The 19,932-nt window shown below is 29.1% G+C and overlaps 1 protein-coding gene across 5 annotated transcripts in view; it reads left to right on the forward strand.

Moving 5' to 3' along the window:
- LOC130676968 (fasciclin-1) overlaps positions 1 to 19,932 on the forward strand; it is a 202,253-nt gene that overhangs the window by 126,014 nt on the left and 56,307 nt on the right. The gene's annotated exons all lie outside the window — the stretch shown is intronic.

Here is a 19,932-nt window from a genome sequence, read left to right on the forward strand (position 1 = left end):
ATGTTTTTCTTCATTTGCACTCATATATATATATTTTGAACTTAGAGATCTTTGTTATACAAAAAGAGGAGAGGTTGGTGGACCTCAGTGTTAAATAATATTAAAAGAATAAGTTAGTCTAAGCTAAATCTCTTACGAGTGAAGACATACCCTAGAGCGCGTAATTTAATAAAAGATACAATATTCATTTAATTAATAAATTGATTTGTTTCATTCACGATTACCATACCTAAATTCCCAACATATTTTTATATTTTACTACATATAGCACATATTATATGACTTTATTCAAATACACAGATTTAGGTACTCATTTTATAGGAAATTTTGAGTACTACAACAAAAACTTATTGATTATTTAATAAAAATTAAATTATAAAATTTTACAATATTCAAATTTTTTTAAAAATCAAAATTAATTTTTTTTTATCAACTAACACCCTGACTTTGTAGATTTGGAAATTCCCTCTAAAATGAGTACCCACAACGATACATTTAATCCATCAAAAAATTTTCTTTTCATATATTTTTATATTTTACTACTTATAGCACATATTATGATTTTACTAAAATATATCGATGTGGGTACTCATTTTACAGGAAATTTCACGTACACTAACATAACTTAAAATAACTTGCAGCCTTTTAAAATTTTACTCAAAAACTTTACCCTTACTTACTCTAATCACTGATAGAAGAATGTGTTATTATTTAATAAGATTTATTAAAAGGTAATAAATCATTTATTGAGTGAGATTTATTAACTGTTAATAAATATTTATTTATATCTCTATAGAAAGTAAAAAAATTAATACCGTAATTCTACTTGGAAGCTTAACTTCTTATAATCTCATACTTAAAATAAATAACAGAATTGACAAGTCGCTTATAATGTACAACCTCTTCACTTCGCGTTCGAGGCGTGCAATTAAAATACACCACTTGAATATATATTTAAACTTCGCATTAGCGTTCATAATTATTAATACAGCATTAATATATATAATTAAGCTTGATTCTTCAAAAATCTCCATTTTACTTTAACGATGAATGCAAAAATATCATTTTACTAATTCCAAAAGGACTTAAATTTTTATTCGCCCGTTTCGCTTCAAGGAACTTCCTCAAGCCAAAAGTCGTATGATTTTTTTTGGATTCATTCAAATAAATATTTTATTTAATTTAATGAATTGAGAAATCGGTTCCAAATAAATCTATTTATTAATTGATATTAACTATTAAATTCTTCTATTAGTGAATAAAAAATAATTAATGCCATTAAATATTGATAAGCGACATCGTTAGTTAACTAAACGCAAATACGCACTAATTATTTACTTTAATTACCCAGATATTATTTATATTAATTATAAATATTTAACCACTGGTATTTGAAAATGACTATACACGACATCAAATAGAGCATATATGCATATATATACATACGGATATAAACCTATGCATAAAATATATGTAGCAAACGGATCAAATGATACGCATTGAGCTTCCAGTCGTGTTAATGCTAAAACATACTGATGCTCAATGATGTCCACAGAATTGTATACACGTTGGTTATCATAATCTATCAATGCATCAATAATCTGATAGTCTTGTACATCAGCTTCAGTATATTTATCATACATATATTCATATTCATACTTTTATGTTCTATCATTACACATGTGATATCTACATCAGAGGAATTAACTCATGTGCGTTTTATCTTTTTGATGATATATCTGTAAGTCTAAAGGATTACAATATATATATATATATATATATATATATATATATATATATATATATATATATATATATATATATATATATATATATATCGCTCACGAATTTTGAAAATTTAAAAAATGATCGAAATTTGAATCAGTTTTTGAAAAAGTTACCGATGGTCAGAAATTCGTAAGATTGTTGGGAATATTTATGCCAAATTTCAAGTCTGTGAGCCAAATAATGGAAAAACGAGAGTATTTAGATCTCGACCTCACTGAAACTCCTCTCGGAGTTAGTTTTCGAAAAAAATACCGATGGAGGGGGATTTGTAAGATTGTTGGGAATATTCATGCCAAAGTTTAAGTCTGTAAGCCAAATAATTAAAAAACGAGAGTATTTTAATCGTTGACTCCACTGGAACCCCCCTCGGAGTTAGTTTTCGAAAAAAATACCGATGGTGGGGGTTTGTAAGATTGTTGGGAATATTTGTGCCAAAGCTCAAGTCTGTAAACCGGATACTGCAAAATCGGGAGTATATTTATTGTTCAACCCACTAATACCCCCCACGGGAAAGCCGAAAGAAATTGATTTTGTCTATCTTTTTCAACATTGAATATCTAGATGACGATTCCAACGTTCATTACGTCTGACTGACGATTCTAATTTCGACTCGGGTATTCAAACTTCTTGAGCTCCGTTTAAATATTTAAATTTTGGGCTGAAATTTCAAGCATAGTCATGATTTTACAAACTATTGCTGCCACGAAAAAGAAAAAATTTAGAAACAAAAAATCCGAACTTCGATCATTTTTGATATTTTCAAAATTCGTAATCGACCTCTTGAAAATTTTGTATCGAGCTAATTTTTAGAGAAGCTTCTCAAAACATCTTAAACCAATAAATTTTCATACGAGACTCGAAAAAAAAAATAGTCAGTTTTTTTGTCACCCTAATATGTATATTTTTAATTACTTGTTTTTGAAATCTTGCGGAAAAATATAAACTAGAAATTTTGTATTTAATTTGAATATTTTTCCCAGAAATGAAAGTCAAAAGCCGCGGGAAAAGTTTAATTTTAAACGACTAGCCTAATATATATATGCAATTAATTGTGCTTGTAGATTTATTGGTCTCCTTAGCTTAAGGATCACAAATACAATGTACTTAAAATTAACACAAGATCAGATATTGTCTTGTTGATCTAACGTTTGAGTTTCTGTAATATTGTAGTGTCAAGCGAGATCTTAAGAGGGACAGGTGGGACAGGGGGGTAAAGAGAAGATATCGGACCGGGTCAAAGGACCCTCGGGGTATTATACACCCAGTAGACTAAACTATACTATACAGACACTGAGATTAACTCTCGACTTGGCTCTCAAACTTGATCAGACGATGCCGTAAGCGTCTTTCAAGTGATTGTACGTCGATTTAAGCCGCTACGCTTATTTTTTTGCTACCGAACTCCAACTATTGTTAGCTTATCTATTTATTCATTCTTCAATAAATCATCTAATTTATAACGACTTTAAAAAAAGGTGACAGCAAACGACTTCTGATTGAACCCTTGTATCAAAATTGGAAAATCCAAATGTGCACAACGCACTTGCTCATTCAAAAAGTGATTAATAGACGGCGCTTCTTTATACGAGAAAGTATTTAAAAAAATAATAATAATAATAAAAGAAAATGGCAGATAAATTTTTTCATCAATTGCCAGTTTTAAGTTTTTATTAATTATAATTAAACCAAAAAGATTTGGATAGTGATTTCCTCAAAGGTTTCGACACTAAAAATATTTAAATGTCTCGAAATATTTGGAGGGTAAAATAAATTTTTGACGGCGGGAAATTCAAAAATTTATAAAAATATGTATATCAGTTAATAAAAAAAGGGATAATAATTATGATGAGTAAAAAGAACAGAAAGTTAATGTCGTTGTGGTGAAACACTCAGAAGTCCGGTGGTTCTGAAGCAATTTTGTATATCGCTGAGAAAACTTTGACAATTAGTCTGGAAACTTTAATAATTTTGTGGCTTAAGCACCGTTGTTTTGCGGGCGGGAGGCAACTGCTGTAGGATGAGCATCGGTACCACCTTGCTGCCCGCCGCTTACTATTTATCATTCAAATATCTTTCGTTAGGATTGTTAAATTAGTTATCCGATACTTTTTATTATTAAAATTAATTTTAAAAATCATCTTTCCTTCTACATTATGCGCTTATTCCTTTTCCTTCATAGATTTCTTTAACCGTTAACTTTTCGAGAAAAATCACTCAATACTTTTTTATAGGAAATTAAATTCTCTAGAAAAAAGGTCATTACAACTTTCTTTCTATCTCGTATATTTTCCCTATAAATTAATTTCAAAAATTAATAAACATCCAGAGCTTAAATTTCTCATTTCAAAAAAATCTGTTTATCTATTTTTGACCATAACTTCTAACCTATTGATTTTTCGATAAAAACCATGAAATACTTTTTCACAGGAAATTAAATTCTCTAGAAAAAAGGTCATTACAACTTTCTTTCTATTTCGTATATTTTCCTCATAAATTAATTTCAAAAATTAATAAACATTTAGAGCTTAAATTTTTGATTTCAAAAAAATCTGTTTATCTATTTTTGACTATAACTCCAAACCTATTGATTTTTAGATAAAAATCATGGAGTACTTTTTTACAGGAAATTAAATTCTCTACAAAAAAGGTTCCCATAAATTTTCGTCCATTTTCAATACTCTAAAAGTTATTATAATTTTAGTCTTTTACCCGACTGATGGAATAAAATATTTTTATGACTGGAGCTTTCATGTGCACTTTGATTTGTAAAACATGTATTTTTATATTCCATTAATATAAAAAAAAAGTGTCCTGCCATCTTGTACATTTATATAAAAATTCAGTGGTAATATAAAAATATAGAGATTCAGTGACCTCTATATTGAATTTAAAAAATTGAATTTTACTTTTTTCTTTTTTTTCCACTATGTCCACATACATTTTTCATATATCCTAAAAATGAAAGCTTGTAAGAATTTACTTTTTTTTTTTTTAATTCAAGGGTTTCAGGTGACGACGTTGAAATAGACGAGCCAAGTGTACGAGATTGATTTTCACGTCTTGTATGTGATGTCATCGCAAAAGGACACTCGGCTTAAAAGACATCAGATAAAAAACTAAAAAAATATAAAAATAAAGAGTAAAACGAGATGAAGATTGAAATCCCTAACCCCTGGGAAATGTACGAAACGTCTCGTCTTTTACAGTTTCTTGATCGAGCTGGACAGTCGCTCGAATCGGAGGGAAATTCCTTCAATCTAAATCCTGCCTTTGTCTTTTATTTTTTTATTTTTTATCTTTGCATCCTCAAGTGACTTGTATTAGTAATAATGTCTTGGAATATCTCAGCTAGACATTTAATATACTACTTTATTGAATACTTTATCTCACTCCGCTTTTTTCCAATCAACTATTTTAATTTTATTCAATTTTAGATTTCACGCATAATTTGAATCATTCAAAAATCAGGCATTTAATTTTTTTGAATTCATTTTATTGAACTAAGAAAAATCCACTGATGAAGAAAAACAACATTTCATTGAGCCAAGTAATTGGATACTTGGCTATGGACAAATAAATATTTTGTTTTATAGAAAAAAATAATCGATTCAAGTAAAAATTCTTTTTTTAATGAATGTTTTCTATTGGATAGAAAAAAAAATCTTGAATCCAGAAAAATTAAAATATTTGATAAGTATCTGATTTTGAATCGGGAAAAAATTGTTTTAAAAAGTGTTTACTTTTGCATGAAGAGGATTCTTGACTCAAGAATTTATTTTTGAATATAAAGCAAAATTATTGATAGAATCAGCATTTTTTCCTATTTCGAGGGTTACAGCTCTCCTGATTAGACTCCATGGCTTCTCTTACTTGCTCTTATAATTTTTCTAGTGCAGAGGATCTTCCTTAACGCACCTGAGCAGTTGTCGCCCTATAACTTCATTTTTTGATATTTTTTTTTACAATTATGTGGCCGGAATCGGCATTCTTGCCCATTTTCGAGGCCAATTGCTCTCCTGCTAAGACTCCACGACTTCTCTTACTTGCTAATATAATTTTTCTAGTGCAGAGGATCGTATTTAACGCACCCGAGCAGTTGTTGCCCTGTAATTCCATTTTCAATATTTTTTTCTCACGACTGAATAGCCGGAATTAGTTGCCTACTTTGAAGTAAGATGATATTGTTATAATAAATATCATGTGTTTGGGTAACCAAATACGACACAATTTTATTTTTAATTATAACAAAATTCCATTTGTTACCGTAAGCTTATCATGTTTGTCATAATAAAGAAATTGTTCGTTATCCCTTTTTAGGTAGATTTTTTAAAAAATCTAACTATTGTATTTGTCCTCATGTCCGATTTTTCAAGGAATTTTGGCATAACCTAATATCATAATTGGTTGATTAGGGTTCAAAAATACCATTCGTTAAAAAATTTATTTATGTATGTATGTATATATACATATGTAATATAGCCAATTCTGTCATCATGATTACATCACGATTTCATCAAGTAATACATGATTAACTTAGTATTGCTCGTACATTTATATATAAATATATAAGTATATTAACAATATTTGAATCGCGGATTGAAAAACTGATCTTCAAACGTAGTAAAAATGAAAAAGAGCCGCCTTCGTTTTAAACTAAGCGCGAGCTGGCGAAAAGCCAGGGAAGTGCTGAAAATTTTCGAAAAATCTACCTTCCATTCTGGCTGCCAGATGGAATTTTATTTTGTTATGAGGACGAAACTCTTTTTATCCGTGGGAAATTATTGATTCAAGAATTTATTTTTTAACGGAAAGGAAAAAATAATTAATCCAAAATTTTTTTTCATAGAAAAATTTCTTGAATCAGGAATTTTCTCCAATGAATTATTATTTCCGGTGATAAAAAAAAAAATTCCCTGATTCTATAAAGTTTTTTTAAAATCCTTATAAATATCTGAAATAATTAATTAAATTTTTATGGATGTTGAGTAATGAGTAAAAATAAATGAGTAATTCGTTCCACTTGATTTGCGATATATTTAATTTATTATTCATTATTGAATTCTCTATTAAGCTGCTCGTTCTTCGGATGAGTTTAAATAGTTGAGAAACTTTATAGTTTAAATTCCTCTTAAGTTTCCATGTATACTATAAAGTACAATTAACACTTCAATTATTCATTTATTAGTACCGACGTCACTGTCAGAAATAATTTAAACAAATTTATATATTTTTCGTTCAAAATAAATTGCTAAATTATGGGCTTCTGTAACTAGATTAATTTTCAAAAAAGTAATAGATTATCTAAGAATTTTCCACAATATAACTTCTCAAAATTAACTAAGAAATTTTCTATTCAACTTTTTTTATTATTACCGTCAGTTAAATTTTGAGAAAAAAAAAGTCTAGATTTGATGACTCACTTAATTACTAATTAAATTACCTCATAATTATTCTCATTCATAACAAATTTCTATACCTACTAGAGCTATTTAATTTCCAAAAAAAAAAAAAAAAAAAATTAACCTTTTATTAGACGAAAAAGCGTAAAATTACAAAACCATGAAAATTGTTATCGACTTTAGTGGTTACATTATCAACGATAATTACACAATAAAAGAATACTGTAAATCGTATATTCATAAAAAGTTTGTCGACGTACATCCCCCAGTAGTAACAAAGCCCCTGATTCGTTCAAAATTGAGATTCAGGCGATTAATAAACAAATACAAAAAATGTTACGCGAAAACTGGGATAAAATGGAGTAGCGGAACGACGCGGATCGGGCATTTACGCGCGAGAATAATTGAAACTTTCAAAAGAAATAAGAAAGCTATTATTTATGTGCGTAATGAAAAAAAACGTAAATTATTGTTGAAATTTATGAAAAAACGATTTACCGTTAAGTGTCTAAGCGACTTGGGTTTTGAAGGCCCAAAAAAAATGGAGACCACCTGCCGGTTTCATGATAACCTACAAAATAATTACTGCGCGCGCACAAACGCATTAGTAATGGGCGATTGGCTGTACAGATTTATTAATAAAGACAATAAAATGATAGTCGATAATAAAAATCACATGATAATTGACTTCAGCGGTTACTATAATAATGAAAATAATGAATTTATTATAAAAGAAATGAGTCTGGTTTGCGTTAATGGGGACGGAAGAATAATTTACCAAGAATTTTTGGTGAAAAAAGAGTCGGATGAGTTCGATGAAGTACCAGAGGGAATCAGAAATAATTATAATAATTTTTATGAGAGATACGGAATCAAATGGGGGGATGGATTTCATGAGGGAGGGATTGAGGTTGAGTTGAAAAAAATATTATGGAGTGGGGTCGGGTTTGTTTGGGTGAGAAATCGGGAAGTTAAGAATAAATTTATCGAAATTGTGGGCGAAATTTTCGAGGTTATGTGTTTAGATGATTATGGGTATAGAGAACAAGAGAGAGAAAGGGCTTGTTTGTGTGGATATCATACCCATGAAGAGGAAAACAATAATTTCTGTGTTGATGAGAATATTGAGGATATGGCGGATTGGGTTCTGGGTAGAGGATTGTTTAGAAGTGAGGTTAGAAGTGAGCTTCAGATGATTAATCCTCCGGATATTGGGATGGATATTGATGTTGACGACTTGGGTTTTGATTTGGAAAATATTGAACCTTATATATTTACTGAGGAAGAGTTGGATTATTTGTAAAGATTTTTAATGTAATTGAAGATTTATTATTTTTTTAACTTTCTGCTGAGAAAATTTAAAATTTAAAAAAAAATGGGAAGTTATAGGTTTCGATCCGACTTTCAAAAATCGAGTTTTCAACAGATGACGTTGTAAGGTCCTAGGAAGCTATTCTGACTATTTTCTAGATGATGTCCGAGTGTATGTATGTGTGTAAGTACGTACGTATGTATGTAAATATTCTGTAACTTTTTGAAGGAATGAACTGATTTGGTTTTTTGAGGTGGAGTTTGAAGCGACACACTCATTCCAAAAATTGGTGAGAAATTGAGCATAGTCGGTACAGTATGTTAAGGGATACTCCAAAAATTTTTTCAAAAATGTTTTATTTGATTAACTTTTAATTTGCTCGATGGATTGATTCCAAAATCTAATCAGCTCTAAAACTTTATAAGCCGCATCGAATGCCACCTCAACCATCAAAATCAGTTCATTCGTTCAAGAGAAACCGTTGACGAAAGAATTAAAAAAAAATGTTTTTTTTTTTTGATTTTTTGAAATTTCTCAAAAACGACTGGATAAATCAATTTCAAAATTTGATCAGCTTTAGAACTTGATAAAACGCGTCGATTGCCACCTCAACAGTCTTCATCTGTCAATTCGTTTGAGAGATATCGTTGATGAAAGAAATAGTGAAAAACGTTTTTTTTCGAATATCTAGAAAAAAATTGAATCATTCGATTTCGAAATCTAATCAGCTCTAGAATTCAATAAAACGCGTCGATTGCCGCTTTAGCCATCTCAATCGGATAATTCGTTCGAGAGTTATCGCGGGAAAAAGAAATGTTAAAAAACAGTTGCTTGCGAATATCTTTGAAACAACTGAACTAAACAATTCCAAAATCTAATCAGCTCTAAAACTTTACAAGCTGCGTCGAATGCGACCTCAACCATCAAAATCGATTAATTCTTTCGCGAGATATCGTAAGACAAATAAATGCTAAAAAACGGTTTTTTTTCGAAAACAATGGCATTCAAAAATATTTTCGAGCTCGACGAGCGAGAAGTTTTAGGGCTGGCCCGCAGGGTAAACCGATAGACAGATTTTTTTTTTAACGTTAGTAGTGAAAAAACTGCGTCGAATCTCACCTTGAATGTCAAAATCGGTTCATTACTTCCAAAGATATTGCTGATATAAAATAAAAAAAAGCAACGATTTACTTCGTTATTTTTTTTGTTACTTGAATTTTCGCAATGGACGGAGCTTAAAGAGCTCAAAAATGTATTAAGAATGTATTTTCAAGCTCTTCTTTCTTAAAATGAATCAGTGAAAAGTCGTCCAATCAGTGAATATTCACTGCACGAATAGTCCCAAGTATATCACTAATTCAATCAGTGACATACTTGGGACTGATTTGCAAAACTTTTTACTGATTCATTTTAAGAGAGTTGAGTTCGAAAATAGCGGGAAGTTTTAGGGCTGGCTCAGGCGGTTTTTAAATTATTTTCAGGATTTTCTTTCAATTGATAGAAGTTTGAATAGTAATGAAAGGCAAAAAAAATGTCAGATAATTAACCTCAATTGACCAGCCACACATTAACCAACATTAATTTCTTTAATTTAATGCCAGTTCACGCGTTAACTTGAATTGTTCAGAAAATGATTTTATAAAAAATTGAGCGGGAAATTGATTGGATTATTTTTGACGTCAATTGTCGGTCGATTTATCGTGATCTGACCCAACATAAAAATAACGGTCATTTCGCATGACGAAGTTTGAATAATGAGAGCTCATGAAAGAAAAAAAAATGGATATTTTATTTCTGGTTAAATAAATTTTGAATACAAACTAAGTAAAATTCGTTAAAAATTATAGATTTTAAGCATTGAATTTTTTTTTTTAATTCCATACGATAATTTTAATTCAAAAGACTTGGAATTTTTTTTTGTCAAAAAAAAAAAAAGTACCGGATAAGCTCAAATTAGTATTCCGTGGTGAATTTATTTGTCTACACATATATTCACTATGGAAATTATGATATTTTAAAAATATTAATTCCAATCATCAATATTCAATGCGAGCTGTTTTAAATTATTCGTTTAGTATGCGTGACTATTTTTTAAAAATATTTTTTTTTTGTCAATTGTCTTCAAAGAATATAAATTTTTATATATTTTCATTGTATCCGTTAGAATTTTTACTATCAATAATCGATTACAAAAATTCATTTATTCCATAGCACGAACTTTAAATTTAAATTCTGCCGAAACTATCCACCCTATCATAAAAACGTATATGAAAAATTTTGAAGGAAATTTTAGTCTCTACAAATTTGATTCTATACCTTCGTATCATATCTCCAATAATTAACCCGTAATTTTAATTATAATCAAGCTCCTAATTAATTAGATACTCAAACAAAAATATTTTTTCGTCTTTAATTTAAATTTGCCGCCTAAAAATCAAATTTATGACCAAAATGCCTCAGTACATTTTTTTAGGAAATTTAATTCTCTACAAAAAAGGTCTCTATCAATTTTTCCGTAAATTCAATACTTTTCTTATAATAATTATTCGAAGTTATAAAGATTTGATCTAGACGTTTTTTTCTTTTTTTATGAATTGAATAAAATTTTTATTGATGTTAAAGTTGTAAAAAATTTGAGTGTTTAAAAAACGATGAATCGTGAATGTAATAGTGAATTGATAGAAGACGCGAATAAAAAAAAAATTTAAGAGAATGAGGGTAAAGATGAAGAGAATGAGGGAGTGAATCAGCATCAGAAGCTTTCACTCGAATTCTAGATACGCGGAAATCATATGGAGAATTTGCGCTCAAAGATATTCTGAATGTTGAATATTCTCCTACATTCTCTGTAGATCTATATGCATATATACATCTATATATATATATATATTAAATCCCATTCAATTCAGAGATTTCTTCTCTCCATCTCTGTTATCACTGATAATAGATTCCACCCGCTACTAAAAGCCGTCACTTGTTCTGATTTTTAAATAGTTTTTTTTTTTTGATAAAAAAAAAAAAATGAGTGAATTATTTTATTTTTTGATGGACGTAGATAAGCTGTAACGTGTCAACTTACAAAAATTGAGTTCTTATATTTTTGTACCAAATCATTCCTTAGTAACTGTAATTTTTTTTTTTATTCAAAAACTTAAAAAAATTGTTGATAGAAATAAATTATCTGGGGTAAAAATTTTTGTTAAATCAAGTTAAGTAACTTGAGTGTAAATACTAGATTGCAGAGAACCAGTCAACTAGAATTTAAATTCAATTAATTTGCTACGTTGTTGCAACAAATAAAAAATAAACTTTTTTAAATTCAAATTTAAAATTTCGCTAAAAAAATCAGTCTCCAAACTATAAAAATAAATAAAAAAAATAATTTTATATTTATTATTAATAATTAATTAATTGATATAATTATTATAAATATATTTATCGTATATAAAATGTTAAATAAATATAAAGGAAGACGTCAAAGACATCCATTACGTAAAGATTCATCAATAACTGGTGGCAGTAAGTAATTCAAAAAATTGTTTTGAGTAATCTGGCGTTAAAAAAAAAATTTTGTAAATCATAAAATAAAAAAAAATTATTGACACAAATAAATCATCTGTGATAAAAATTTTTGTAAAATCAAGCTAAGTAACGAGAGTTTAAATACTAGATTGCAGAGAACCTGTTATTAACTAGAATTAAAATTCAATTAATTTGCTATCACTGTTAAAAATAATTTAAAAAATACAATACAAAAGGAATTGAATTTTCATAACTAGATATTTGAATTGTATTTTCAATAAAAAAAGCTTCAAATTTAATATACGTAATTTTATAATCAAGCTGGTATTTAAAATTAAGATAAAAAATATGAATTTTAATAAACGTATTTAAAATTTATACTTGTTTTTTAAATTTTCAAACCAAGTATTGAAAATTATAAGACATATTGAATTTTAAATATTCCATTTGAAATTTCATAATATTTGTTTGAAAATTCAAATGCTTGTATATGAAATTTCTGCGCGTGACGTGCTGCGCGTTCAGTAATCAAGGATTGTATGGTGAAATATATAATTATCTATGTGAGTAATGTGAGCGATGTACATCAGACTTTATTATTGTTAAGTTTTTATTTCCTCAATAATATAAAGTAAATAAAACTTGTGACTGAACTGAACATCATTGACGGTGTGATAAATGATAAAATGATACAGTATTAAATGTGATATACTGTTAAAATAATTGTTTGAATTTTCAAAACATTGTATACAACGCAATAAACACATACAATTGTGTTTGAAATTTCATTATAACGATCGTATAGAATTTGAAATACACGCTTCTGAATTTTCAAATAGACGCTTCAGATTTTCAAATACATTTATTTAAAAATTAAAAAGAAAGTATTTGAAAATTAAAAAAAGAGTATTTGAAAATTCAAAAAGAAGTTTTTGAAAATCCAAAGTGTTAATTTGAAAATTCAAAGATGTATTTTAAATTCTATATAAAATTAGTAATGAAATTTCAAGCACAAATGTATGTGTTTATTAAGTTATATACAATGATTTGAAAATTCAAACAATTTTTTTAACAGCGTACGTTATTGCAACAAATATTAAATAAACTTTTCTTATTACTAGTTTTTAATTTTTTTGTAATTAACTTTTTACGTTACAATATTTCTGCTGTAATTATTTTACCAGTACAGTGTCAAGTTACTTGAGATTAATTGGATTTAATAGACAAGTACGATTAGTAATTTTGCAAAACCGAGTCAAGTCTTATGAAACTTTTTTGATAATTATATTCGCTATTTTATATTTCGTGATACAAAATTTTAGTTGATTTTTTATGGATTTGATTATTTTAGGTCCTCAAACTAATATTTTTTTCTGTTGAACATGATTAGTAAAAGCAATAAAATCAACTACCCGTCATAAGCCTGATCTAGGGGACGTAGGGGAAATTTTGTTTGGGATTCCAATCTTTCTACTGCCGTACGTTTAGTTTTGTCTTCGACTACCCGTTATAAGCCTGTTTTATTTTACATAATTCTGAAAGTCATATTTACGTTTTGTCACATGCAATTTTCTTAATTTTTTCAGTACTTATGGGGCTAAAATCTCCGCGAAATATAGAGAGTAAATTTCCACGATACTGAAGTCAGCCGACGTCTACTAATTTTTGGACTTTTTTTTAGACGGTAAATTATAAAAAAAAAAAATATTTAAAAAAATTGCACTAGTAGTCTTTGAAATTTTCTACATGTGCATATTTTTAATTTTTTTTTTCTTCAAATTTAATTGTTAAAAAAAAAAGTACAAATTTTCAATTGTCTGCCAACTTCAGGATCATAAATTTTCTCATTAATTTTTTTTTTTTTTTCTTATCTTTGTTTATAATTTTGATGATTTTAACAGATGCTTATATAAAGGGTTGCCTGGTATAGATGACAAAAAAGTTGTTAAGTGGGGGAAGTTTGGACTCAGTAATTACTAATTGAGGGGAAGAGGCTTATTAGGGGCAGGTTTATGTCGGGTAGTTGACTGAAGCAGTAATTTGTACTCGGATAATTTCGAACGAAATTTTATTAAAAATATTTTAGAATCTTTAAATCTAATTTTTTAAAAATTATATCTATAGTAGTTGTCACTTTGCTTATCTCCGTCAAAGTTTATCCTGGAGCGGGGGTACAAAAAAATTAATTTTAAAGCCCAGTCTAGTTTAAAAACCGTTAAAAAAATAAAAAAATTGTACTCAAATAAGTAATATTAGTACTCAAGTTACATCAGTACTTAGATATTTCATAACTCATTAGACTGTTATTACTTTTATAACTTCGTAGTTAGTTACTTACTCACTTACTTACTATATGTTATTAATAATAATAATAATAATAATAATAATAATAATAATAATAATAATATGAAGTAAGTAAGAGAATATTTGACTCTCGTGTCTAAGATGCTCATGAATTAATTAAATATCTTCAGGCTAAACCTTTGAGACTTGTCTTCATTTACATTTACGTATATACATGTATATTCATATATGTACATACGTGTATATATATATTAGGGTGCGTCATTTCAGAGCAACGTTTTTTTTCAAGTGCTTGTAAAAAAATTCATAGTTCACTACAAAAGAAAAATTTTCGCGCAAGAAAAAAATTCTGATTTCTCTAATTGAAAAATTCTATTTCCCCAGTTTTAAGTGACAAAATCTATGATTTTTATTTTTACAATTAATCAAAATCAAAACACTGATAAATGTTACACTTTCGTTTGATTTGAAATAATTTATTTTTAAGAGTAAGAATTACAAAAAAAAATATGTCGTCTTCTTCTTTTAAATAAAAACTGAATTAATTAATTTCGTCTCTATGACGATTAATAAACAATAAATAAATTAAACGCCATGACAACATAAATAATAAATGATTAATAACAACAAAATAATATAGATGGTGCCAAAGTGCTAAATTTGAATTAGTCACTTAACACACCCTTCTCAAATTTTGCACTTAGACAAATTTTTAGTCCCATTGCATCAACAAGACGATAATGTGAAGGTCCTGGAAGTGGTTTCGTAAGAATGTCAGCAGGCATTATTTTAGATGGAACATGTCTCAATTTTATTTCATTATTTTTCACCAATTGACGAACAAAATGATATCTTGTAGCAATATGTTTAGTACGTGAGTGACAAGTAGCATTTTCAGCAATGTACTTTGCTCCACGGTTGTCAGTGCCAAGATTCATCATCGACAAGTCATTTAATTTCAATTCTAACATCAAATTTCGTAGATATAGTGCTTCACGAGATGTTTCTGATAAAGCCACGTACTCTGATTCTGTTGATGATATTGCCACCGACTGTTGTTTCTTTGAACGCCATGATATTGCAGCTCCACTCAGTATAAACACATATCCTGTATATGAAATTCTATCATTTTCATCATTTGCATGATCAGCATCAGAAAATCCTTGGATTCCCAACTGATTCTTTTTATATACTAGTCCATAATTTTGTGTACCTTGTAGATAGCGTAGCACACGCTTTGCTGCTGACCAATGAACTTCTTGGTATTTTTCATTAAATTGTGACAGTCTGTTAACGGTAAATGTAATATCTGGACGAGTGGCAATTGCTAAGTACATCAGTGATCCAATTAATTGTCGAAATGGTTTTTCTTCATCTTTTCTTCGATATTGATTTCCCTCTGGTAATTTAGCTTGCGAATCACTTGGAGTTTTTACTGGATTACATTCTTCCATATAAAACCTTTTTAAAAGATCTTTTACATATTTTTGTTGACTTAATTCAATATTTCCATCAATTTGATTGATTTCAATTCCCAAGCAATGTCGTGCCAAACCAAGATCTTTTATTTCAAATCTTTTTGCAAGTCCAGCTTTAATTCTTTCAATTTCTTTCTTATTCCTTGATATATATAAAATATCATCAACGTATACAACCAAAATTGTGTATTGATTCTCACTCATGTTATAGTAAAAACATGTATCACTAGCTGCTGAAGTTAATCCAAGACTTTCCAATTCTTCATTCAATATTTTATTCCATTGACGACCAGCTTGCCGTAAACCATATAACGCCTTTTTCAATTTACAAACTTTGTTACTTTGTGATAATTTTTGGAGCATCTCGTAAGCAATTTTTCCTATATTACTGTTTTTACCATCCTTTTTAATAATTTCTCTTAATGCTTCTTTAATATACTCTGGTAGTTCCATAAATATTTCTTCTTCCAAAAGTCCATTTAAATAAGCTGATACAACATCTATTTGATAAACTGGTAAACCTTCACGTACAGCTAATGCTATCAAAAGCCTGACAGAATCCAACCTAGCTACGGGTGCAAAAGTATCAGTAAAATCTATTCCTTGTCGTTGTGTAAACCCTCGAGCAACAACTCGAGCTTTTCTTCTTTCAAGTGTTCCATTTGGCTTAAATTTGTTTCTAAGCACAATTTTACAAGTAACAACAGCTCTATCTTTTGGACGATCAACTATTTCCCACGTATGATTTTTAATTAAGCCACGAATTTCTTCAGTAATTGCTTCCATCCACCAAATTGCTTCATCTCCAGTCATCGCTTCTTTCAAGGTTATATTTACTAGATTCGCTTCTTCAATTATTTCTTCTTCATTTCCTGCTGCATCAACAAATATTTCATCATCACTTGGTTCTTCTTGCATTTCAATTTTTTTATCATCATCATCATCATATTCCTCTTGGTCTTCGTTTATATTTGCTGCTTGTCCAGTGTTGTAAATTTTTCTTGGTCTTCCTTTTTTACCTGTTCTCTCTATTCGTGGTCTTCCTGGTTTCCGACGTAAAATACGATTTGGTGTACAAATTTCTTCATTAATTTGATCATTTTCTATTTCTTCATTTTTATTTTCATTTTTAATTGGAATATGAACACATTCAATATTTTCTTCATTTTCATTCAAAATTTTATCTCCTTCTATTTCATTTAAAAATTGATTTTCAAGAATTTGTACATCTCTAGCAACTACAACCTTTTTTTCAACTGTAATCCATACTCTATAACCTTTTGATTCTTCTGAATAACCGACTAAGACACCTTCTCTCGAACGTGGATCAAACTTTGATTTTCCTAGTTGTTTTTCCAAAACAAATGATTTTGCACCAAAAACCTTTAAATTACTTAAATCAGGTATTACTTTGTTCCAAACTTCAAATGGAGAATGATTATCCAAACTAGATGTTGGACATCTGTTTCTCAAATAATTAGAAGTCGCTACTGCCTCAGCCCAAAATCCATGACTTAATCCAGATTGAATTAAAAGACATCGCGCCATTTCAATTAATGTCCTGTTTTTCCGCTCTGCTACTCCATTTTGCTGTGGTGTATAGGGAACAGTTAGACGTCTGGAAATACCATTTTTCTTCAGGAATTCATCAAACTCTTTATTACAATATTCTGTTCCATTATCGGACATCAAATATTTAATTTTACAATTAGTCTGAGTTTCAACACGTGCTTTATATTCCTTAAAGGTTTGAAGAACATCACTTTTATTACGTAAAAATCTAACATCACACCATCGTGTACTATCATCGATAAATGTAACGAAATATCGAGCGTGTCCTAATGATTCTACTCTTGACGGTCCCCAAACATCAGTATGTATTAGTTCTAATTTCGTTGTACATCGTTCAGACTTCTTAGGAAATGGTAATACAGTCATTTTTCCTTTTAAACATATGTCACACGCTTCCAATTTCTTTTCTTCATTTATCTTCATACCACTAGCTAATCCTTTTCTTGAAATTTCTAACAGATCTTCTTTATTTAAATGTCCTAGACGATGATGCCATAACTTCAAACTTGCTGAATTATTATTTATTGCCGCATTCGCTTGCTCTTCACTGCCACAAACATAATATAAATTTCCAACTCTTTGTGCTAACAGTTTTATTTCACCATCTTTTCCAAAAATAGTTGCGCTAGTTTTAGAAAAACTGACAGTATTTCCGTGATCCGTAATTCTCGCAACAGATAGGAAATTAGTTCTTAATTCTTTTACCAACAATGTATCATCAAGTTTTACCGACCTGTTTGATTTTCCATCTGTAGTAAAAACACGAGCAGTTCCTTTCGCTACAATTTCAGTTTGTGCATCGCTAGCTAACAAAACATTTCCATTGGTTGACGTCATATTGATGAATGCTGCTTCATTATTACACATATGAGATGTGCAGCCACTATCTAAACACCATCGATTATCACTTGATACCTGCTTCGTATGAAGAGCCTCTTCCGTTACTTGAAACACATCTTCGACTTGAGCTTCAACTTTTGATGAATATTCTTGCTTATCATCACTTACTCTGTCTGGACAATCAGCTGCTTTGTGCCCAATTTTATTGCAGATGAAACAATTATACTTAAATGGCTTGTTTAAATTACCATCGTTTCTGCGTTGTCCTCCTTGATATCCACCTCTTTGATATCCACCTCTCTGATATCCATTGCCTTGGTTTTTACTACCTTGAGGCCCATTACTTTGAAACAGTTTAAAATTTTTAAAATTTTGCTTGACCAACATAACTTCTGAATTATCCATGTCACGTTGATTTTGAGCATCATACTTTTCAATAACCTTTTCTCTAAGTATGTCTGGTTTGGGCAATTCATTTTGAGACTCCATAGCACATCTGAACATTTCAAAACTTGAGGGTAATGCATTGAGAAGTAATGTTGACTGTAAATCATCATGCATTTCGACTCCCATAGCTGACAACTTTGATATTATGTCAAAAAATTCCATCAGTTGAGTATGAAAATCACCGTTTTCTGATATCTTGTAAGATGTCACACGTTTGAGTAAACTTGCTCGTTTTACCGGTCCCGTAGACGCATATTCTGACTTTAACTTGTCCCAAATTTGTTTTGAAGTATTTAAACCTTTTACCATTCGTAATAAACTTGGATCAATAGCAATTATTAAATCTGACTTTGCTTTAGCATCTTCTTCTTCCCACTTTTCAATACTTTGAGCTGACGCATTATCTCCTTCAACCAATTCGGGTTTTGGTTTTTTACCATTTACATACACCCATGTACTATTTTTTACCATTACAGCTTCAATTTGCATAGCCCACGTATCATAATTTCCCTTTGTAAGAGGCTTGATTGTACTTGACGACAAAGACATATTTTTTTTTTTTTTAAACTTTTTACTCTTATTTACAGCGGTCTGGGCCTATAACCTGATAAATGTTACACTTTCGTTTGATTTGAAATAATTTATTTTTAAGAGTAAGAATTACAAAAAAAATATGTCGTCTTCTTCTTTTAAATAAAAACTGAATTAATTAATTTCGTCTCTATGACGATTAATAAACAATAAATAAATTAAACGCCATGACAACATAAATAATAAATGATTAATAACAACAAAATAATATAGATGGTGCCAAAGTGCTAAATTTGAATTAGTCACTTAACAAACACAATTTTTTTTTTTAAATTGATTTTTAAATGCAAATAACTAAAGAACGTATCGGAATTTCGAAAAATGTTTCAGAGATAATTTGTAGGAAATGAAATTGTCTACAAAAAAGGTCTTATGACATTTTGTTATAAGTCTAATAGTTTCGCCAAAAAAGTCAAATAATATCGAAATTTATTGTACTGTAAACTTTAACTTGAAAAAACTTATGAAAGGGTAGATTTATCAAAAAATGATAAGAGACCTTTTTTGTAGAGGGTTCAATTTTCTATAAAAATGTGTGTTAGTCTATTCGGTCTATTGATTTGTTAACGAGTTAAAAAAACTCAAAGCTTGAGAGAAAAATTTTCTGTGTTATTTAAATGAGAAATCGAATGTTTCTAGATCTATGATCGAGATAGAATTTTTTTTCTTCTGCGAAAAT

The sequence above is a fragment of the Microplitis mediator genome, chromosome 1 (assembly GCF_029852145.1).
Source record: "Microplitis mediator isolate UGA2020A chromosome 1, iyMicMedi2.1, whole genome shotgun sequence".
NCBI lineage: Eukaryota > Metazoa > Arthropoda > Insecta > Hymenoptera > Braconidae > Microplitis > Microplitis mediator.